This window comes from Pelobates fuscus, chromosome 10, assembly GCF_036172605.1.
Source record: "Pelobates fuscus isolate aPelFus1 chromosome 10, aPelFus1.pri, whole genome shotgun sequence".
Classification (NCBI taxonomy): domain Eukaryota; kingdom Metazoa; phylum Chordata; class Amphibia; order Anura; family Pelobatidae; genus Pelobates; species Pelobates fuscus.
In genome coordinates, this window is record NC_086326.1 from 97,956,780 (window position 1) to 97,966,367 (window position 9,588).

Sequence of the window (9,588 nt, forward strand, 5' to 3'; positions counted from 1 at the left end):
GTTAAGGTTTGATGGAGAATCATTTCAGAAAAATTGAAATCCCTGCAACGTGCTCATTTATCCATCATGAGAGAAAAGAGATTTCATAGCAGCGGTATAAATGTTGTGATTTGGTTCCTTTTTGTTTTTTCTTTATTTGTAATAGGAATATGGGAGGACTTCGCAATAAAATGTTTAACTAAGAGAGAATGGATGAAGTTATGGTCATTTTCAAGAGATAAAATGTCTCCACTCCATCCTAACACTGAGGGCAATTACCGTTTATCCCTGGCTCAGAATGAACCTCATCTGGCATTTAGCATGTTGGCATCTTGTGTACAAAGTACTGCTGTTCTCACTCACTCAAAGCCAGAGATTGGAGCAGATGGACAAGATAGTTCTCAGAATCCCATTATCATGTGTGCAATCTTCAGGTGCCCTCTGCAAATACCTTCAAACAGGTAATGAAACCGCAAATGGGAATAAATAGAGCCATTCAGTTTGTAATCACACACACATTACACACTATCACCTTTTTTAACAAGCTGGGACCAGAGTCAGAGCTTTAATGGGAGCGGTGTTCTTGATTTTCACCATCAGAGGGAATTTTATCCATATTTTTAATGATGCAGTAGATTAAAGGACCATTCTTTATATTATCATTAAAAAAAAAAAAACACTTCTTTTTAGAAGACTAGAAATGTTTTTAAAATGAGTAGCAGATAGGAATTTTAAATTTGTTTAGTTCCAGGTGCATCTGAAATGCATCATATCTAGGTTCTTAACCCCTGTTACAGCCTTTCAGATTCATATTTTTATGGAGCATTACATCTGGATTCACAAGCCGTAGAATGTAGTTAAAAGAGAAAATAAGCTATGACAGACAGTACTACACTATTCCTCCTTTGGTATAATAACCTGCTTTCTTGTTCATCCATTTTTGTCCTTGATCAAAGTGGTGCTGCAACGTATCATCATATTCTAGAGTTTCAACCTTTTTTTACTTAAAGGGACGAATAGTCACCAAAACAACTTAATGAAGCTGTTTTGGTGTATAGTCATTCCCCTGCAGTCTTACTGCTAAATTATCTGGCATTTGTTTATGTAGCCCTAGGCACACCTCCACGCATGTGACTTACACAGTCTTCCTAAACACTTCCTGTTAAAAGTCATCTAATGTTTATACTTACTTTATTGCAAATTCTATTTCATTTAGTATATCCTGCCCTGTTAGCTTGCTAGACCCTGGAAAGGTCTCCTGTATGTAATTAAAGTTCAATTTACAGAGCAGGGGATAAAAACTTTTCAAGTAAGTTACATCTGATTGAAATAAACCATTTTATTTCCATGCAAGCTGTCAGTCTATGCAGCTACAGCCAGGGGAGGTATGGCTAGGGCTGCACAGACCAAAACAAAAGTGATTTAACTCATAAATGGCAGTGAACTGAGCAGTGAGGCTTCAGAGGCAAGATCTATAGACAGAAACTGCTTCATTAAGCTAAATTTGATTTGGTGACTATAGTGTCCCTTTAAGAGTCAACCCAAGAATCACTCTTTCTGCACCACAATGTATTGCACTGATCGAGCATTTCAAGTTTGGTAACAATGGCTTGGATATGCGTAGGTCTCTTGATAGAAAAGCCAGTGATAAAATATGACGTGTACAATTATTGTTGTAGCTGTGCACTAACCTTCAGCCACACTCTAAAATGTTCCTATTTCTTTTAATAGAAGCAAGCTAAGGTGATGCTACAATGCCACTGGCTTTTTCTAGGGCCCTATGGCAAAATCTGGTCAAATGGTTCATGCCGTTCAGTTCGTTCTTCCAGCTTTCTTAAAGGGACACTCTAGATTCCTAGAGCACTTTAGCTTGCTGAAGTTTTTTGTGTGTGAAGAGGATGTCTTGTTTTTAAATTTATTATTTTTTATATTTTTTTTTAAGTTTACAAATAGTTTAGGTATTGATAGAAGTTGGCACTTCTTGAAATTAATCTTGTTACATTTTACATTACCTGGGCTGTTGATCAGTCGGTCTTGTTGCTTACTGCTTGTTTAGCTAAGTGTAGCTAAGCTCAACAGGCAGCAATTGCTCAGAGCACCTGCCTTACAAAGACTTCTCATAGAGATGCATTGGGAAGTCTGCGATTGGACAGTCACAGAAAGTCTGGGCTGGGGAAGAAGGGGAGGGCTTGCAAAGGCTGAATGCAAAAGATTTGCAGCTTTTGCAAACAATTTTTAGATATTCCCGTAATGAAAAAACACATATAATTAAATACATGCTTTCGGTATATCTACTAAAAGTTGTTTTTATTTTTGCTGCTTGACCAGGGAATTTCAATTTATTTTAATATACAATATGTGTAAATAAATAACTTAAATTTTAGGAAATGACACAGCTATGGCCAGTCTACCTTAAGTTCAGGGACAGAATAAGGGTAAGCTTACAAGACCAGGTGGGTCAACTCCAGCAAGTTTACTGTGCTTCATAAGACAGATTGACATCTTTCACCCACTGCGTCATATCATTGGGCATGCCCAGGCATTTACATAAAACACAGGAATTTACAATACTGTTGCAGTTCTAGCGCAGTATATCTTCTAAAGCATGGGTCGTCAACCTGGTCCCTACCGCCCACTAGTGGGCGTTTCAGGATTCCAGGTGGGCGGTAGGGATTTCGGCGGCTAAATCCTCTGTTTGAGAGAGTGGGTGGCTGGGCTGGTGTGGCTGGGGCTGGGGCTGGGCTGACAGACCTAATCATTCTGATTAATCCTCCCCTCAGACTGTGCCAGCCTGTCAGTCCGAGGGGAGGAAGGAGGGAGGAGCTGGGGGCTGGTGTGGCTGCCAGCAGCTGCAGGGAGACCTCTCAGTCTCCCTGCACACTCTAAAATCATTCCGGTCGCATGCCCCGCCCCCAAACAGAAGCTCTGCCTCCTGCCCTCAAGCTCCACCCCCACACGTTACTGGGAAGCTGCCCACCGTACCAAGAGGACACTGAAAGGTATTTACCTTTTTCAGCCCCCTACCCACCATTCAAACGCCCCCACCTCACAGACAGTCCCTCTACCTACCTCACAGCCCACTATCCACCTCACAGCCCCCTACCCACTATACTGCCCCCCTACCCACCTCACTGCCCCTACCCACCTCACTGCCCCTACCCACTATACAGCCCCCCTACCCACTATACTGACCCCTACCCACTATAATGCCCCCTACCCACTATAATGCCCCACTACCCACCTACAGCCCGACCCCCTACTCACTATACTGACCCCCTACTCACTATAATGCCCCCTACTCACTATAATGCCCCTACTCACTATAATGCCCCCCTACCCACTATAATGCCCCCCTACCCACTATAATGCCCCACTACCCACCTAACAGCCCCCTACCCACTATAATGCCCCTACCCACTATAATGCCCCCTACATACCTCACAGCCCCTCTACCCACCTCACAGCCCCCCTCCCCACCTCACAGCCCCCCTCCCCACCTACCAGCCCCCCTACCCACCTCACAGCCCCCCTACCCACCTCACAGCCCCCCTACCCACTATGCAGCCCCCTACCCACTATGCAGCCCCCTACCCACTATAGAGCCTCCCTACCCCCCCTTACAGCCCCCTACCCACTATAGAGCCCCCTACTCACCTCACAGCTCCCCTACCCACTATACTGCCCCCTACCCACCTCACAGCCCCCCTACCCACTATGCAGCCCCCCTACCCACCTCACAGCCCACTACCCACTATAGAGCCTCCCTACCCCCCCTTACAGCCCCCTACCCACTATAGAGCCCCCCTACCCACCTCACAGCTCCCCTACCCACTATACTGCCCCCTACTCACCTCACAGCTCCCCTACCACTATACTGCCCCCTACCCACCTCACAGTTCCCCTACCCACTATACAGCCCCCCTATTCACCTCACAGTCCCCCTACCCACTATACAGCTCCCCTACCCACTATACTGCCCCCCTACCCACTATACTGCCCGCTTACCCACCTCACAGCTCCCCTACCCACTATACTGCCCCCTACCAGCTATAGAGCCCCCTACCCACCTCACAGCCTCCCTACCCACCTCACAGCCCCCCTACCCACTATAGAGCCCCCCTACCCACAATAGAGCCCCCCTACCCACAATAGAGCCCCCCTACCCACAATAGAGCCCCCCTACCCACAATAGAGCCCCCCTACCCACCTCACAGCTCCCCTATTCACCTCACAGTCCCCCATCCACCTCACAGTCCCCCATCCACCTCACAGTCCCCCATCCACCTCACAGTCCCCCATCCACCTCACAGTCCCCCATCCACCTCACAGTCCCCCTATCCACCTCACAGTCCCCCTATCCACCTCACAGTCCCCCTATCCACCTCACAGTCCCCCTATCCACCATACAGTCCCCCTACCCACCATACAGTCCCCCTACCCACCATACAGAACCCCTACCCACCATACAGAACCCCTACCCACCATACAGAACCCCTACCCAGCTTACAGAACACCTACCCAGCTTACAGAACACCTACCCACCTTACAGCCCCCCCATCCACCTTACGAAAATCGAACCAGATAATATTTAGTCTCGCAGCATCAACCTCAAGGACCTCATTAATCACTAGTAAAGGTAATTTCAATTTACTTTATTGTTTTCTCATTAAACTTTATAAAGTTAAAAAAAACATTATAAACATGGATAAAGTAGAAATAAAAAGATAAATGTACATACATTTATTTTATTTTTAAAAACACCCTCCTTTCTAAAAAATATTCCGCACTTGCGCGAAAACTGGTGGGCGGTAAGGAAATTTTTCCATCAAGAAAGATGCATTAGTGGGCGGTAGGTAGAAAAAGGTTGACTACCCCTGTTCTAAAGCAATGTTTGCCAACCTTTTATGGAAAAATACCCTTATGGTATATAAAAAAATATATATATACCCCTGCCATCAGAAAGTAATTTCTATTGATTTAAATTCCAAATGAAATGTGTGGACACTGATATTTAAGTAGATCTAATATGTGAGATTTATAGCGTTTGTTTAGTGCAGATGTGGCGGCTTGGGCTTCCCTAAACAGTCTCTCTTCCTTTCTGGCTGTGAGTAGATCTTGTATAGAACTGATGCAAGGTAGCCTTAAAGGTATACTCTATACTGTGAAACACTTTGAAAGCCTAAAATTTGGCGAGACACGTTAGTGTTTTGTCCTGTATACTGATTTAATTATTTGTTGACAAAATTCTAGTGTTTTTCAATCAATTAGGACCTTCCTGATTTAATTCAGAAGATTTTATCCAGAGAATTCTCATCTCTGAATTCCTTGGTGGGGAATATACCACTGACACTGTTTGGATTGAGCACAACCTCTTTTGCTCTCCACTTGTGAGTTTATCTCCTTTTATTATTTTTATTCACCCAGCACAGAGAGCACTATACTCTGTTTTATTTTCATTTTACATGTCTATACCGGTGAACTCCTGCTGTAACACTACTGTGCACCTAAGGGAACAATTCCCAAACCCTTATAGTCAGAAGTCACAGGTGGGGATTGTACCGTCCAGGCGCACAGATCTGTAGCTGATCATAAGCTCCATAAAGTTATACGTGTATTTCTTTTATTTAATTCACCGGAACTATTGAAATACTACATTATATTCCATTCCTTTTTTTTTGTTTTCCATACTACCTCGCCCCTATTTGGATTTGAGGATGCCTATAAGACACTGCTTCCCTGCATCCCTTCTATACTGATATTTAAGTAAATCCCATATTGGAGAACAAGCCTGGTTAAAAGTAGTAAAGAATAATTAAAAAATGCATATGACATAACGGGAATATATTGTGTATGTAAGGAGGAGTGTATGAACTATTAATCTGAAGTTTGAAAGTCACAAAAATAAAATATACACACAATAGTTACACAAATACAAACAGAGGACACTGACACACACATACATGTGATACTGACACACACACACACACACACACACATTTACTCTCTGAGAACATTGACACACACACCATTACACCCAAAGGACACTGACACACACATCGACCCACAGCTGAAACTGACACATATTTACACACTGAGGACACTGACAGACGCACAGACACACACTCTCTCACTGATTTGACAAAGACTGACAGACACACTCGCACATTTTTATTTATGTATTATTAATATTTAAGTCCACCCAGCCTTCCTACATTTGGGATAGCTGGTGTGAATCATTTCCCTGGGATCTAGTATGGCTAGTGTCCTCTTCGAGCTCTTCCAGCAACGCTCCCTTGTGTGCTGCTTAGTGATGCTGTGGCTGGAGAGACATCATAACCCGGCTCCCAGCATCCCCGCAGGGCGCAAGGGTGCAAGTTGGAAAGACACCAATATTAGCCTTCATCCTCCTCTCCAAACACAGCATATTCAGGAAGTGTAGCCACCTGCCGTCCGAGTAAGCAGGTGCCCACTTTGCCTTGGTGTGTACAGCTGGCCACCTTCTGGGTGCCCCTATGGTGGTCAGCTGACCAGTATTCGGCGTACCCCCTGTTTGTGGTGCTAATACTCCTGGCGTACGCGTAGCACAGGTTGAGCACCGGTGTTCTAAATCATAAATAGATTATTACATATACCCTAGTCACAGAAGGGCTTCAAACATCTAGAAGACATGCTAGTCTTGAAGATTCTCAGATTACCAAAGGGTAATCAAGGGGTACTGGTAATCTTAGATTTTACAAAGGTGGCGGAATTGTGTCTTCAAGGCCTAGGTTGTAGTGATATCAAAGACTGATGTATTGCCATTAGTGGTTTTAACAAATAATCACAGTGAAGGTCAGAATGCAGATTTTCAGCTTGTTTTGCTAGTTGCCAAATAGTCGATAGATGTCTTTATCGCTTGAGAGAGACTTATTTGAGCAGAGTTTGTTTGTTTTTCTTGTTTTTCATTTTCAGCCTGAATAACATGTTTATTTATGTCTGTCTGTCTATATGTCTATAAGGGTTTTTAGCAAAGTGAGAGTTTAAAGTGAATTTCAAATTTAAGGCCAAAGTATCTAAACTGGAAGCACAAGGGAATTGGAGATTTTTGTTTCCTGTTCAGCCATTTTGACCTTAAATTTTGAATTCACTTTAAATTCTCCCTTTAGTGAGTAACCCTGTATATCTGTCCGTTTATAAATTTGATTCTCTGTATTTATTTTCATTATTTTGGAGCGAACAGGTTAATATTGCCCAGTGCTATGTGAACCAGCATTTTGCTCTTCTTGTATAATGTGCGAATTACCTGCAGACAGTGCCCAGGTACTCAGCTTGTAATGTACAGGTGCTGTTAGACCTGGAAGCAGTACCTGAGGTTGGCTGACTTTTCCAGAGACTTTGGTGTGACTTGGTCCAGTGTCAGCACAGCAGATGTGAGCTGGATGTAGTGCCTGGCTCAGAGACATTGCAAGGTTAACCTAGCTAATGGATCTCTAAGAGCGTTCCACATTTTCCAGGCCAAAGAAAGGGGGGAGGGAAGTGATCATTAAGAAAAATACTGTTTGGACATACTTTATTCTCTTCCCTTTAATTCATTTGTTCTTGCAATAACCCAGAACTAAATGTGGCTTTTTTATATACAAAATGGAATAGTTAATATATATTCCAATGAAGCTAAATAGCAGATTGAATTAGAACTATTTAAAGAAACACTGTAGCGTCAGGAATACAAAAAGGTATTCCTAACACTGTAGTGTTCCTATGCACTAACATTATTGTGTGTGTGTGTGTGTGTGTGTGTCCCTTCCCCCCTGTGTTGGAAGGGTTCAAAAAACCCTATTAACACTTACCTCTTTCCAGCGCCGATGTCCCTCTGTGTTGACTCCATCTCCACCTCCTCAGACGTCGGCAGTCAGAGGGAACCGAATGCGCAGCAGAGGATTAGACCTTCCCCATTGGAAAGCGTTGATTCTCCATAGGAAAGCATTGATTCCCCATAAGAATGCCCAGTGTCATTTCACAAAGTCAAACTCTGTGAAACTCCAGGAAGTGCTTCTAGTGGCTGTCTGGTCAACCGCCACTAAAAGCAGTCTTAACCTTCTAATGTAATTTCTCTGAAACTGAAGAGTTTTACATGGCAGGGTTATGGGATTAGTATCCAGACCCTTTTGTTACATTCACTGTGAACTTTTTTTATGGACTTATGGGACTGTTATATGATTCATTTTTAGTATATTTTATATATTCTTTTTTTTTTTTTATTCTATTCTTTATTTTTTATATATATGTTTTTTTACCCATCATTTTCTCCCACCATTTCTCGTTTACTTAGGCTCCCTCACATGTACCATACTGAATTATATTTCTTTTTTACTGTAATATGTCCATTTATCTATTGGTTTAATTTATTATTTTACACTCTAAATATTATCTCCTGGGTATTTTCCTATTCTTTTACTTGAATCTCAAGTGCAGGTGGGGGGCTAATGTCTTGTTCCAAAAAGTGGCATAGACCCAGTAAACCAATCAATGAAAATCTGAAATGTGACAATTATTATGTCTGTAATATGACCGTGTAATGGGGTACATGAGGTATATTACTGTATTGGAGCAGTGGCAGAATACAGATTTTGGGTATTTACAGTAGTGGGACACAAACTGTCTGCAAAATTCTCCAAGAAAATGATACGTTGAGGTAAAACACAGAGGGCTAAAGAGGCGCTATATGTACCAGAACCACTATATCCTACGGTAGTGATTCTGGGTGGGGCAAATAATCTAAACTGGTAGAAATATTCATTAGGAATACATGTACCAGCAGATCTGGCAGAAGTTGCAGATGAAATGGTTAAATGAAAAGAGGTAAAATGTTATTAGTTAAATACCCTGGGGATATTACTATCTAAAATTATATATGGAGGTTTTTTTTTTTTTTTTTTTAAAGGACCACTCTAGGCACCCAGACCACTTCAGCTTAATGAAGTGGTCTGGGTTGCCAGGTCCAGCTAGGGTTAACCCATTTTTTTTTTAAAAAAAAACATAGCAGTTTCAGAGAAACTGCTATGTTTATAAATGGGTTAAGCCTTCCCCCAAATCCTCTAGTGGCTGTCTCACTGACAGCCGCTAGAGGCGCTTGCGTGATTCTCACTGTGAAAATCACAGTGAAAGCACGCAAGCGTCCATAGGAAAGCATTGTAAATGCTTTCCTATGCGACCGGCTGAATGCGCGCGCAGCTCTTGCCGCGCGTGCGCATTCAGCCGACGGGGCGGAATGGAGGAGGATCGGAGGCAGAGAGCTCCCCGCCCAGCGCTGGAAAAAGGTAAGTTTTACCCCTTTTCCCCTTTCCTAAGCCGGGCGGGAGGGGGACCCTGAGGGTGGGGGCACCCTCAGGACACTATAGTGCCAGGAAAACGAGTATGTTTTCCTGGCACTATAGTGGTCCTTTAACCCCTTAAGGACCAAACTTCTGGAATAAAAGGGAATTATGACATGTCACACATGTCATGTGTCCTTAAGGGGTTAAGGCGTGGACTATTTACTATACTGGAGATTAAATTACTGCTTGACTAATTCTGATTACGATGGGTGTCGTTTGAAGCTTCTTTTAATTGAAGATTTAAAGGGAGTTTTGA